This window comes from Prionailurus bengalensis, chromosome A1 (assembly GCF_016509475.1).
Source record: "Prionailurus bengalensis isolate Pbe53 chromosome A1, Fcat_Pben_1.1_paternal_pri, whole genome shotgun sequence".
In the NCBI taxonomy this organism is placed as follows: Eukaryota; Metazoa; Chordata; class Mammalia; order Carnivora; family Felidae; genus Prionailurus; species Prionailurus bengalensis.
This window is the reverse complement of record NC_057343.1, coordinates 69,154,512-69,167,331: the sequence shown is the minus strand read 5'-3', so window position 1 is coordinate 69,167,331 and position 12,820 is coordinate 69,154,512.

Sequence of the window (12,820 nt, the reverse complement as noted above, 5' to 3'; positions counted from 1 at the left end):
ATGATTCTACATTCTTCTCTCTGCTCAAAATCTTTGCGATGGACTGAACTGCGTCTCCCCCAAATTCCTGTGTTGAATCCCTCAGCCCCAACGTGATGGTATTTGGAGATGAGGTCTTTGGGAGACAATTAGGTCATGAGGGTGGAACTCTCATGATGGAATTAGTGCCCTTAAAAGAGAAGACATCAGGGAGAGAGGTCGTTTCTCTCTCACCCAAGTGACAACACAGCCAGAAGCAGGCCGTCACCAGAACCTGACACACTGCAAGCTGATTTCAGACTTCTGGCCTCCAGAACCCCAAGAAAGCACATTTATGTGGTTTAAGCCACTCAGTCTACGTAGCATTTTGTTATGGCAGCTTGGGCTTGGGAACAAGACAAGAGTCCTCAACATGGCCTACGAGGTCCCATGATATCCAGCCCTAACCTACCTCTCTAGCCTAATCAGAAGCCTTTTCTTCAGGGAACTCTTCCCTGACCCCCAAGATGAGTTTAGGTCCCACCTGTTGTTTTTCTCTCACGGCCTGTGCACTCCAGAGCAGTGCTTCTCAAATTTAATGTGCGTGCAAATCCCCCAGGGATCTTGTTAAAATTCTCTCTCAGTAGTTCTTGGGTGAATACTGAGATTCCGCTTTGCTAACAAGGTCCCAGGTGATGCTGATGCTTCTGGTCCATGGACTACTCTTTGAGTAGCAAGATTTTATAGATGTTGTTTACTTTATAGAACTTTTTATAGGGTATGGAGATACATTTGTTTGGTAAATTACTGAAGATCTACTCAACCAGCTTATCAGCATTAGAAGTCACTATTGTTTCTCCAGCCTCTCATCTAGTATGTGCCTGGCACCTGACAGGAAGTTCCCAGTAATAAATATGTGTTTTGAATTAATGAATTTATCAATACAACATACTGCAGATCCAAGCTGGACTTTTCTTTTTCTTTTTCTCCCCTCACCCTTCCTCTTCTCTTCCTCCTTCCATCTGTAACTCAATATTGGAAGCCGTGAAACTCTGCAAAGAAAATGAATGTTTATTGAAGTCATGATATACTAAATAGAAGGGAGAATGATTGAGAAACCAAATAGAACAAGTGCCAAGAAAGTGTGACCTATGTCAAAGTAAAGAAGGTGGACACAGGACTCAAAACCAAAGACATTTGTCCAACAGAAGTTGTCAGTTATCTCCTTCAGGTTGATGTATTCAAGATCTATAACTCCGTCCCTTTCTCTTGACCTCTAGGCCCAATTTGTCACTTGAATGGACCAGAGATAACTCATTTTCACCTTGTCTGTAACTAAAATCATTGTTTATTTTATTGAAGTACATTTCTCTTACATTTCCCACTTGAGTGAATGGAGCCACAACCGCCTTTGATGCCCACCTCTGTCTCAACATCAATATCCAAACACTCCTACATTCTATAAATTCCTATCTCTTGAATTCGCCCATGTCTCCCCATCTTCACTGCTGTGTCCCTAATTTAAGTCCTCATCCTCTTCTGTCCACTCTTCACCTCTCTGCTTCCAATCTTGGCCCTCACTTATCATGCTATTATCTACATAAAGTCACTGAGGGGTGCCTCTTATCTTCATGTGAATCCCTTGCCTATTTCTTGAATATATGCTCTCACCACTCCTCTTGAACTCACTTCCCTCCTACTTAATACCCAGCACTAATCACTAGCACTGATAACTAGTTTTATCCCTAAAATGTGTTATGCCCTTTCTAATTTACAGCCTGGATTTCTTCTGCATGAAACGTCTCTGAATCCTTTCATACCCGTCTATCATCTTTCCGTCCATCAATACCCAAAATACACATCATCTCTTCCAGGAAGCCTTCCCTGACCACCATGGCTTCCTTGGCCCCTTGACATTATATTCATCATAGCAATCATCAAGATCTGTTGTAAATATGGTTTGCTTTTTTATGTACCCCACTAGTCTCTGTGAGAGAAGAACTCACATCTTTCTTGTTCATCAGTTTTTCTCTAGGACCTAGAACATGCAGTGATATAATAGCAGACACATACTAAATTGTTGATGAATGGTTAAATGGATAAACTTAAAAATAACACCAGTAATAAAATGGCAAAGAGAAATGCAGGGCTCAAACAAAAAAATTGATAGTGAAGGCATAGGAACAATGGACATTATATATATATATGGACATTATATTTACACACACACACACACACACACACACACACATACATATATTTAAAAAAGAAAGTTAAGCTAGAGAAGAGAAAGGAGAAATAATATAAAAACCAAAAGGCACAGTGCAGTTATGAGATCACTCCCTTTGTTGAAGGTACCAAAGTTAGCAAGCTCATAGGCAAGAGGAAAATTATCTCTGATGATGTTCAAAATGGAGGTGATTTCCATAGAAACAAAATCTTCCTTCGAGTGGAAGAAGATAGGTGTCCTGGAACAGATGGAAGTGTTGACTCTCCAGAAGAGATGGCTAGAAAGGAGGAGAAGGTTGTTTACTGCAAGAAGTGAGACAGGAATCACAGTGCAGATGGGCCTGGTCTGTGACAATTTGGTCTCAGGGCTCATTTCTCTCCCTGCATAATCTCTCAGTATACTCCTTCTAGCCTACACATGTCTACTTAGTCCTTTAGTATATACTGTTTTTTATTTTCCTCTAGCTCTTTTGTGTATAAACCTTACCACAAGTCCCTTGAGGGCAGAGACCATGCATTAAAGTCTTTTCGTAACCTCCACAGTGCCTCATATGGATCAGTGCTGACTTAATTTTGGTTGATGGGTTTTTACTGGTGAAAATGTGCATACTTTAGAAAACATAGGTGGTTTTTGTTTGGTTGATTTGTTTGTTTGTTTTTAATGTGCGAATTGTTGAAAAATGCAGCAGGGAATAGAAACATTGGTTTTATAATTGTCAGAAAAAAGTTATAGTGTTTTCCACTGAATTTATCACAAGAAAGATCAACTAGCTCTTAAATTTTCTCCATCGGTCCAGAGCAGAAGACTCTGGGAAAAGTCAGGACTATCATTTCTGGGTTAAGGAAAATAGAAAATAATTGTGAAAGCATGTAAATGAAATGATGTGAGAAAACTTTTGCATAAAACATGGCACATAATAAATTCTTAATATATGTTAGCTATTACTATTACTGTTTTTATCATCATCATGCTTAGGTTCTAGAATTCTGCTGAAATTTCACTGAAGAGTGATGATGTCAAAAAAATAATCACTAGAGGGGCGCCTGGGTGGCTCAGTTGGTTGAGCATTCGACTTCAGCTCAGGTCATGTTCTCCCAGTTTGTGAGTTTGGGCCCCGTGTAGGGCTCTGTGCTGACAGCTCAGAGCCTGGAGCCTGCTTTGTATTCTGTGTCTCCCTCTCTCTCCCCCAACCCCCGCTCACATTCTATCTGTCTCTCTCTCAAAAATAAATAGGGGTGCCTAGGTGGTTTAGTCCGTTACGCATCTGACTTCGGCTCAGATCATGATCTCGTGGTCTGTGGGTTCGAGGCCTGCATTGGGCTCTGTGCTGACAGCTGGAGCCTGGAGCCTGCTTGGGATTCTGTGTCTCCTTCTCTCTCTCTCTCTCTCTCTCTCTCTCTCTTTCTACCCCTCCCCATTCCCGCTCTGTCTCTCAAAAATGAATAAATGTTAAAAAAAATTTTTTTTAATTAACATTAAAAAAATAATCACTAGAGTAGAGATTTCCAAACTTTCTTGATTTGTAGCACTTTTGATGTTCTGTATCTTTTTTCACCGTGCTCCTAGGCTAAAAGAAACACCTAATTGTTTTATTTATTAAGTAATTAGATCCTAACAACTTAGTGTTTATGTTTTAACAACTTTGTAGCTGTTTGAAAAGTTAACACAAAAAGTTTGAAAGAAAAAAAAAAACGATTTTAATTTCATTCTTGAATAACCCTAATTAGTTATTAATGGATTGTGAGTGCCTATTGGGCACTGCATACAATTCTCAAAGCTTGAAATCAGACTGGAACCACTACTCCCGTTTCTCGGCCCACATTGATCTTTGTGCGGTACTTGCTTTTTGCCTTAGCCACTGCTAAAAATCCAACTTTGCAAAGACAGATGCTATCATTGAAAGGAAAATGTAGTATGAGTCTCATACCGAAGCTGAATTACCTTGGATTAGTATTTTGCACACTGTCTGACAAATGTTGAGCATAGCTGTGTTTTCCCTGGAAACACAAAATGTCCCACGGAACCCCTGTGAGTTCACTGCATTTTCTCAGCACATGTTTCATAGCACAGTTTGGGAACCATGCACTAAGGCAAGGGGCCCAGTAGGCTGGCCAATGTCAGCCAATGTCAAGGGTCCCATTGTCTTTTTTTTTTTTTTTTTTTCCTGATGTGATACTTGCATCAGGCCTACTGTCCTGAGGCCTAAGAGCATTTGAAGTTGCAGAAAGAAGGTCAGGTCAGAGGTTGCGGGACATGCCCCGCCTTGAAACTGAGGTCATTTGAAAACAAGCTTCTGAAATGTGGGTGAGGCTAATAGTCCTCCAGAATTTCAGATGCTTGTGGGGCCAAGAGAAAAGAACATGAAACAAAGAGGACGCTGATGCTGCCAGCTATTCATGGGGAAAGGCACTTGCTCATAACCGTTGCCTTTCAAAATGGTGAATTCTGGAAATAAGTGCAAAGAGGAAGGAATAATGAGTCTTTATACATACCTTTCGCTGCTTATCCCCACCGTTCTCCTAGGCTGGCGGGAACGACCATGCTTCCTTCATATGTACTGCGGTGTCCACGATAATTTGATCTTTTACCTATGATAAAGGATGAATATTCTTAGGCCCCGTCTCCCCCTCCTTGTATTAAAGCGGTGTTTCTGACAGAGAAGAGAATCCCCCAAACCGGAAATGCTCTAGGCGGCTGGCACGCTCTCCCTCCCGTGGGCTGACTTCGAAGATTTGTCCATCCATTACCTCCTACCCAGCTCCTGAATGAGGGGTCACGCTGGCCAGGGGCCCAGTAGCCCCTGGATGGGAGGAGAGCTACTCGCTCTGCTTTCCCTTCCTTTCCCACAGCTCCGGCTCTCGCGCGTCCGGACGCGCATCGTGGCTCCCGTCCATCAAACGTGTCCTTGATGTTTACTGTTTGTTGTTCCCTCTCTCCACTGGAGTATAAGCCCCTCACGGGCAGGGGGCTTTTTCTGTTTTGTTTAGTGGCATATTCCAAGTGCTGAGTACAGAACCTGACACATGGGACTGATGATGAATATTCGTTAAATAAATGAATAAAACGTGGAGGGATGGAAATATGGTACAGGATGAGTAAGAAACTGTGTTTGAGGCGGAGCATCCAAGCTGAAGTAACATCTGCTAAGGTGCTTCCCAGGGTCGTTAGAGTCACCTGTGTGAAGACCAGGGAAGAGTCACAACCCCCGATGGAGAACCACTTTGATGCCAACTTTGGCGTGAGCTATTGCAGAGTTGGGATTTCATGCTTCACTGATGTCCCACGAGCAGCCCAGATCCCTAGGAGGGCTCTTTGATGGAACGGGAGTGACCTCTTTTCCAGAAGGTGGAGAAGTGGGTGGGATTGAGGAAAAAGGCGATGTTGGAGAGGTCACGATGAGCCTCTGTGACAAGCGGGGGTATGTGAGCTCACTGCCTAGGAGGAGACACCGTTATCCCCGAGTGAAGGGATGGACTAGCTTCAGGAAGTAGAGTCAGGTGTGTGTATAAGTGCAGCTTTGATTACAAGCTAGCATTTAAAAAAATAAATGGAACTGGTTTTGATTTTCTACCATCTAATGTTCCTTAATGAAACTCTTTCCAATGCTCTGTCCCAACTCTGCTTCGTTTTGCTTCTCCCAGGATTTCTGCCCTACCTGGATCCACTCCTTCACTCATCTGATTAGGATTTATCAAATACTTGCCATATATCGGTCCCAATCGAAACATGGACGATCTAAAGATGAGCAAGACACAGCAGTGACCCCGAGGAGCTTGAAGAATTACACAGTGATCCCCAAAGCAAGACGGTCTCAAAAAGTTCCCGAAGGAAACAGCCAAATAGGCTCGGGAGATGTTGGAATCACCAATAAACGTGTACTTTCACCAAAGGACTTCTCAGAGCTTTTATTCTGGGAATGTACTTTGTGAGTCTCCAAAAAAGGTTGATATAGTTAGCTCTGTTTGAGAATTTATTTTATCACAGACCCTTTTATTTTAAAAACATCTAACTAGTATGATATTCTGGGGGATGCATTTTGGGAAACACTAGTCCAGACAAATCTTTTTTTTTTTTCTTCCGTTCTTGGGGCCTATATATGCTCACCTCATTCAACTCAACATCTTCTTTTTGATGTTCAATCTTCCTACTTTATAAGGGTCCTGAACTTTGTCAACAACTCATGAGGCAGCTACCATAATGACTCAATGCTACTTTCTATTCATTTCTTAGAACCACAGTTACCTGGAAGTTCCTGTGGCTCCAGAATATCTTGGCTGGACCAGACTTTCTTCCCTCGTCAAATGTCGCAGGCCATTTGCCCAGGCATTCCTGGCCAGCAGAGGGCCTATGGTGGCGGTAAAGTGACCTGGGGGCATAACCACCCTTTTAAATCTTAATCTCATCTAAACTCTACATTCTAAAAGAAACACCCATTTATAGAAAACATGTCACTTCCTTTGCTCCATTAAATGCCATTTGTGGCAAATGCTCCTGGGGAATTTCTACAGTCTTGGAGGTTGGAGGTGGGTAGAGACAATTTATTTCTTACACATGTACATGGCGATTACTATGTGTTGAGTACAACACTATGAAGCACATGCTATTATTATCCCAATCTTATAGACCGTCTCGTTCACCTTTCTGGGGCCACAAAGCCAGCCAGTGGTGGAGCCCGTTTGCCTCAGGGAGGCTGGCTACATAGTCCATTTCTTTACCACTGTACTAGGCTGGCTCTAAATGTAACATAGGTAATACGGTAATTAAGAAGTGTTAAGGGAAGAAGGAGACGAAGGAGAAGAAGAAGAAGAAACAGTAGGATACGATCAGGGGGATCAGACGATCTGAGCGAGAGTTGGGGGTGACAGATTGCATAGACAGGATAGGCCACCTCGAGAAAGATTTTGCCGAGGTGAGGAAGCGTGTCATGGGCCCTCGGGAGAAGCATGTTCCGAGCAGAAGATGCAAACTCCAGGGTCCAGGGAGAATTCTGGAGGGCATTCGTGTGGAAGGGGCTTCTGTGTTCAACTGTTCTGGCTGCCAGTTCGTCACTTAAGTTCTACCCCTTGTTTCTTAATGGTACCTCCTGGCTATGCCCTGCTCTCTCTCTGTTAACGGCACAATCCACCTTTCAGTCTGGATCAGCCATCAGCCACAAAACAGTGAATTCTGTCTTTCTTTCTTAGCACCCAGGACTCAGCTCACCACCTTCCCTCTATCAGCCAGATCTTTCTTTTCCCCTCTAGAAGGTTCCCTAGCTTCCCTTTCTAAATTCAAACTACGGCTACCTCTTTTCAGTTTGACTTATCAAACGATCCCATTCCAATACCCATTCAGATCTCGGTATATATTCTTGATAAATGAAAACTCCAAACTTCCAGACAATGTTCCGAATTTTCTTCCAAGAACATGTGGTGTGTTTTATAATAAAATTTTAATCTTTATTTTAAAAATAATTTGTGCAAAGAGAAAGCATCTGGCTTTGTTTTATCTGCTACAGAAAAGGGATCATGTCATGGATATATTCTTTACCAGAAATGGGCAATTATCGAGCCTTCCATCTGGATTAGAGAGAAAAACAGCTTCACCTTAGCAACAGCATTCTGATGCTGATGTCATCACCTTACATCATTTGGTCTCCTGTCACTGTGTTCTTTCTCTAACATCTCAAACCTTAAAAACCTCGGAGCTTTATAGATCTCTGCATTTAAAAGGCTTAATGAAAAAGGAAGAAATAACCGCATTTAAATATGCACTGAGTCATTATAATGTTGAACTCTGTTAGCAGGTCTCTTTGCTGGAGCAAAACAAAATGAGAATTGTTCTTTTTCAACTCACTCCAATTTTTGCCACTGTTTTGCCTGCACCCTTGTGTCTCCCGAGCTGATGCCCACAAGCTCCCCCTTGCACCCCCAACCTGTTGGACGGCCAGCCTCCCCAACAAGCCTGGTCACTTACAAATGTAATTATTTTATTTGGCAAAGCAGTCCAGTCCTGAAGGGATTGCGGTGAGATTACGATCATGGATCCCAGGGCTGGAAGAAATCTGACTATTCATCTAGATTCCAGTCCCTTATTTGAAGGCGGGGAAACAGAAACACAATGGTTGGCTTTTGTTAAACACAGAAAAGATCCTAACCCTCTGGAAGTTTGTGGTTCCTTAAGATTTCTGTGAGGATTCTCACAACGTGTCAGACCATTCCGCACCCCCCACCCTCCATCAGATGTCCTCCCCCCACCTCCCGTGGCTCCCTCCCTTGCCCCTGCCTCTCCCCTCCCCCCACGGTCCCCTCCATAGACAAAAATTCATGTGGCTCTGAACCAGTGCCAGGAATCTGTCCTGCGCCAGAAATTGGGCTGAAAGACTCCTCTGCCTGGAAGTTGAAATACAGGCTCTGGTCTCAAAATAAATAACATTTGAAAACTCACAGTTGTGTGGAATCATTTAAGTTAGGGTTACTTACAGTAATAAACATTTGTATATATTGGCAGGAACGATTCGCTGTCGATGAACAGAACACTATGCACAGACAGATGCCACTTTGGCAAAATCAGGCTCTCCGTTTTGGAAACCTCAGGCCGTGCCCCAAAGACAGAGACTTCCTTCAAGAGCCCTCTTCACACGTAAACCGCCAGGCTCTAAGAGTACTTTTACAAGTTCTCGATTTGCTGGATCCCTGACTAAGAAGCACACAGATGATATTTTTAATCTATTTTAATCTTAAAGTTATTTTTAACATAATTAAGCATTTATAACTTTGCTTTATATATACTTTGAGTTATATAACATCGCTGAGCTAATAATTTGGACTGCACTTTTAAAAATTCTCTATTCTCAAGATTTTTCACATTGAAGTATAATGAGGGAGGGAAACTGCCTTTTGGTTAGAAATCAATATCTTCCTTGTAAAGGCCCTTTTAATATTGAAAATCGCAACACAAAAGATCCCCAAACTTCTCAGAAAATGTGTATTTTACCGAAAGGGCAATTAGAACACATTTTTCACACTGAATCAACTAGTAAGTACTCACTGCCCCAATTACACTAACTGACACCTAAATACAGATTCTACCATTGTCCTCAGAGGAGACAAAAGGGCTGCCTAATTTGTCTTCATGTCTTCAATATTGGAAAGATTATTACTAAGCGTTCATTGCACACTTTCTTTTGGAAAGCACTTTACGATAATTTATCACTTCATACTCACATTCGATCTGGGAGGTCACTGTCTTTATCTTCATTTTAAAAGCAGAGACCCTGAGGCACAGCAGGCCCAGGACTTTATCCTGGGTCTCTGAAGGACCCACCTCTTTTATTCCTGGGTGACGGACCCACACTCGGTGTAAAATTTAGGTCCCTCAGTGGCACAAATACCCAAGACTCGGTTTAATTTGAAACTTTGAGCAAGGGTTTGGACTCAGCGGACACGTTTTATCAGGGAGTTGGCAAGCAAAACTTTGGTGGGTTCTCGCATTCATGTGGAAGAAAATAAGAAAGGAAGAGATTATCTTGGAAATATGGAAATATAGAGAACTTCCAGAAACATTCTAAAGGAAATTCAGAGGTTTAATTTAAAAAATCATCATTAAGTTACCCAGATCATATCTGCATAATGTTTTTAATTCATTTCTTGTGTTTTTAGCTGTGTGGGTGGCCTGTTTGATTTTTCTGCTCCCACCTTTAAAAACTCTGCTAAACAGGCAAACTAGCCACAGACTGACAGACCATAATGACACCTTGCAAAAACACATTTTCAGTTAGTTTACTTAGTTGCTGAGGTTAATGTCCAGGGCCACTGTGTACAATCAGCAAGGTTATGTTTGGCAAATCTCCAGTCCATAATTCAGGTTACAATCAATATTCTAGAGTCACCATTCTTGAAATATGTGCACATATTTGTGCAGTACACAACCTACTCAGCCATACATGTCTGCCCAGTTAAAATCTTCAGACCAAGCGTGAGTGAGTAGATAATAATAGGGCTGGTCACAGACTTACTACTTTTAGATAATCTTTGTGTTTCTCCACTGACTCTTTTCCAGTCTTTTGTAAATCTTGTCATTTTTCCCTCAACTCTTTCTCAAGCCCCTGACCCATATACATCTACAACTGAGATTTCACTACACTGTCCCTAATAGCCTAAGGACTAGGAACTAGAGTTTCTGTATCCCAGGAGATTAATAAGATAAATCCATGAATCAGCTTTTACTTCTAGAGTTCTAAGAACAATCTAGTTCTGTTGTACAATCTGGGCCAAGCTGCAGCTTCCTCAAAAGGCTCGAGTTCCAGCTCTACAATGCAATCAGAGGTATGGTGCTAGTCTCACTGCCCTGCTCCCTAAGTCACAGAAACAATTCCAAGCACTGAGTCCTACATTTAATAATTGGTGCCACTGGAGTCCAAAACATTCCCAAGTATTTTCCTGGTAAATACTAGTCCTACAAGATGACCTGGCGGGGGGGGGGTGGGGGGTGGGAAGGATTCTCTTACAAATTTGCTTGGGAAACCTTGCATACCGTATCCTCTACTTGGAGATACATATAGTTCATTAGCATATTAAAGGCTCTGACAAGTCCTGCAAGAAATTAATCTGTTTAATTTTGTTTATCCCGAAACTTATTTATTTACTTTTGGTAACTCCTTTTAATATCAATAATGCACTTTGGGAAATGCAAATCTACAGAGAAACAAGTTCTCTAAACAACGTTCCTTTACATGACTGAAGACTCTTCCCCTGATCTCACCCTCATTGATTAGCTAGTTTTTAGCATCCATGATAGTGTGCTCTGCACCATTTACATGTTTTCCTGAGCACTTTGCAGGTTTTCGCTGTACGATGAGTTGAGCTTTGCAACAATTTGCATTCAGGAAAGAGGAGGAGGGATACAAGGACTAGGGAGACAGGTGAATAGAGGGAAAAGAGCCAGATAGGTGACAAAGAGAACTCAGGGAAGGTTCCCTGAGTTTACCTGGCCACCCAGGTAAGATGAATGTAAATTCATCTTACATAAGGCGAAACTGAGGCTTAGGTAAGTTACATAACTTACTCTAGTTCACTCTACTAGTTTGATGCACAGCTTTAACAGGAACCCATGTGACTAACCCCGAATCCTCTATGCTCTCTCACTTCATTACATTTTGCACAGTATCACATTATTACGAATGCTGCCGCTATTGGAAAGGCATCATGGTGCAGCGGCCGAGGACAGGCTGTAATGCTTCCTCAAGTCCCACCTCTCCTGATGAGGAGCGCTGACAGCGGTCCCCTCTGCCTGGGATTCCTCGTCTCTGTAACAGGGACAGTCATCCTCGCAGGGTTGAAGAGAGAAAGAAAGGAATTAGTGCTCAGAGAAGACTTTGAATAATTCCCATCAATATTCAAATAAACACTGGAGTCATTGCCAATTGTTTTTGTTATTACTATTCATAGCTTAATTCCCACATTTTACAGGTTTCACAGCCAAGGCCTAGTTGTCGACTATCAGGAACAACTGGAACTGAATGTGAGGTATCATCTCCCCCCCCCCCCCCACCCCACACCCCCCTCCCCCGTCCTGACTTTCCCATAGAACTAAGAGGGGGCTGGGAGGTCTTCAGGTGTGAAAGGTCACATACTTACTGAGTGGGCTGTATGATGTCCTCAGTCCCTATGTAGTGAATGAAGAGTGAAAGAGCTGAGCATGGAAACAGAAAACAAAATACCCCCAGAGCCTTGGGCTCTGAGGCTCAGAATGGTATGAGTCACAACTCAGACACAGGGGTGAATTCTGCTGGGTCAAATGCTTTCTTGCTGATTCATTACTGTGAATATAGCTGATAGAGACCTGGGATGTTTACTGAGGGCTACAGCCCTGCTCGAAATACTCTCTGGCTTTCACATTGATTGATCTAATAGCCTGGATCTATAATCTCAAAAATAACTCTGAGTTGGGTGGTGTTTTTCCCCATTTCCAGTGAAAGGCTGTTAATACTCTCTCCTGATGAGGCAGACGGAGCACTTTACATGGATTAAAAACAAAGGAAAGTAAATATAAACTCTTTTCTACTATTTTTAACATCTCTCCCTTTGACCTTAGCAAGTGTGATTAAATTTAGAATTAAAATTTAACATTGGTAGAGCATTCAATGCATCAATATATTTTGATGACACATTACTGCAGCAGAGATGAATTTCGCCTTCTATTTAGGTCAGCTATGTAAATCAACCACATTAATGAGCTTTATTAAATCATCTTAGTAAAAGCTCCACTGTCTTTAATGTTTACTTAAATCCATGCCCAACAAAAAAACAGCTGTCACCTCCTGACAAATCTTATTCTGAGTGAGAGTTTCCTTCTTACAAGAGGAAAACTGATATACATTGTAGTCCAACAGAAATGTCATATTTAGACTCTTTTAAGAGGATACTTAGTTACAAAATGCAGGACTTACTGTTAAGGAAGAACATTGGTGAAGGGAGGAACCCAGGGGAAACACGGTGCGGCTGTCACATACTTTATATGCAGAACACAACTCTGCTGAAACCACTGAGTTACTTTATAGACAATTGCATTGACTTGAGGACGCAACGTCTAGAAGGTTTGGGGAGACTGGATGAACGAGGTTATGATGCAACTTCCTTACAACTTTCAGAA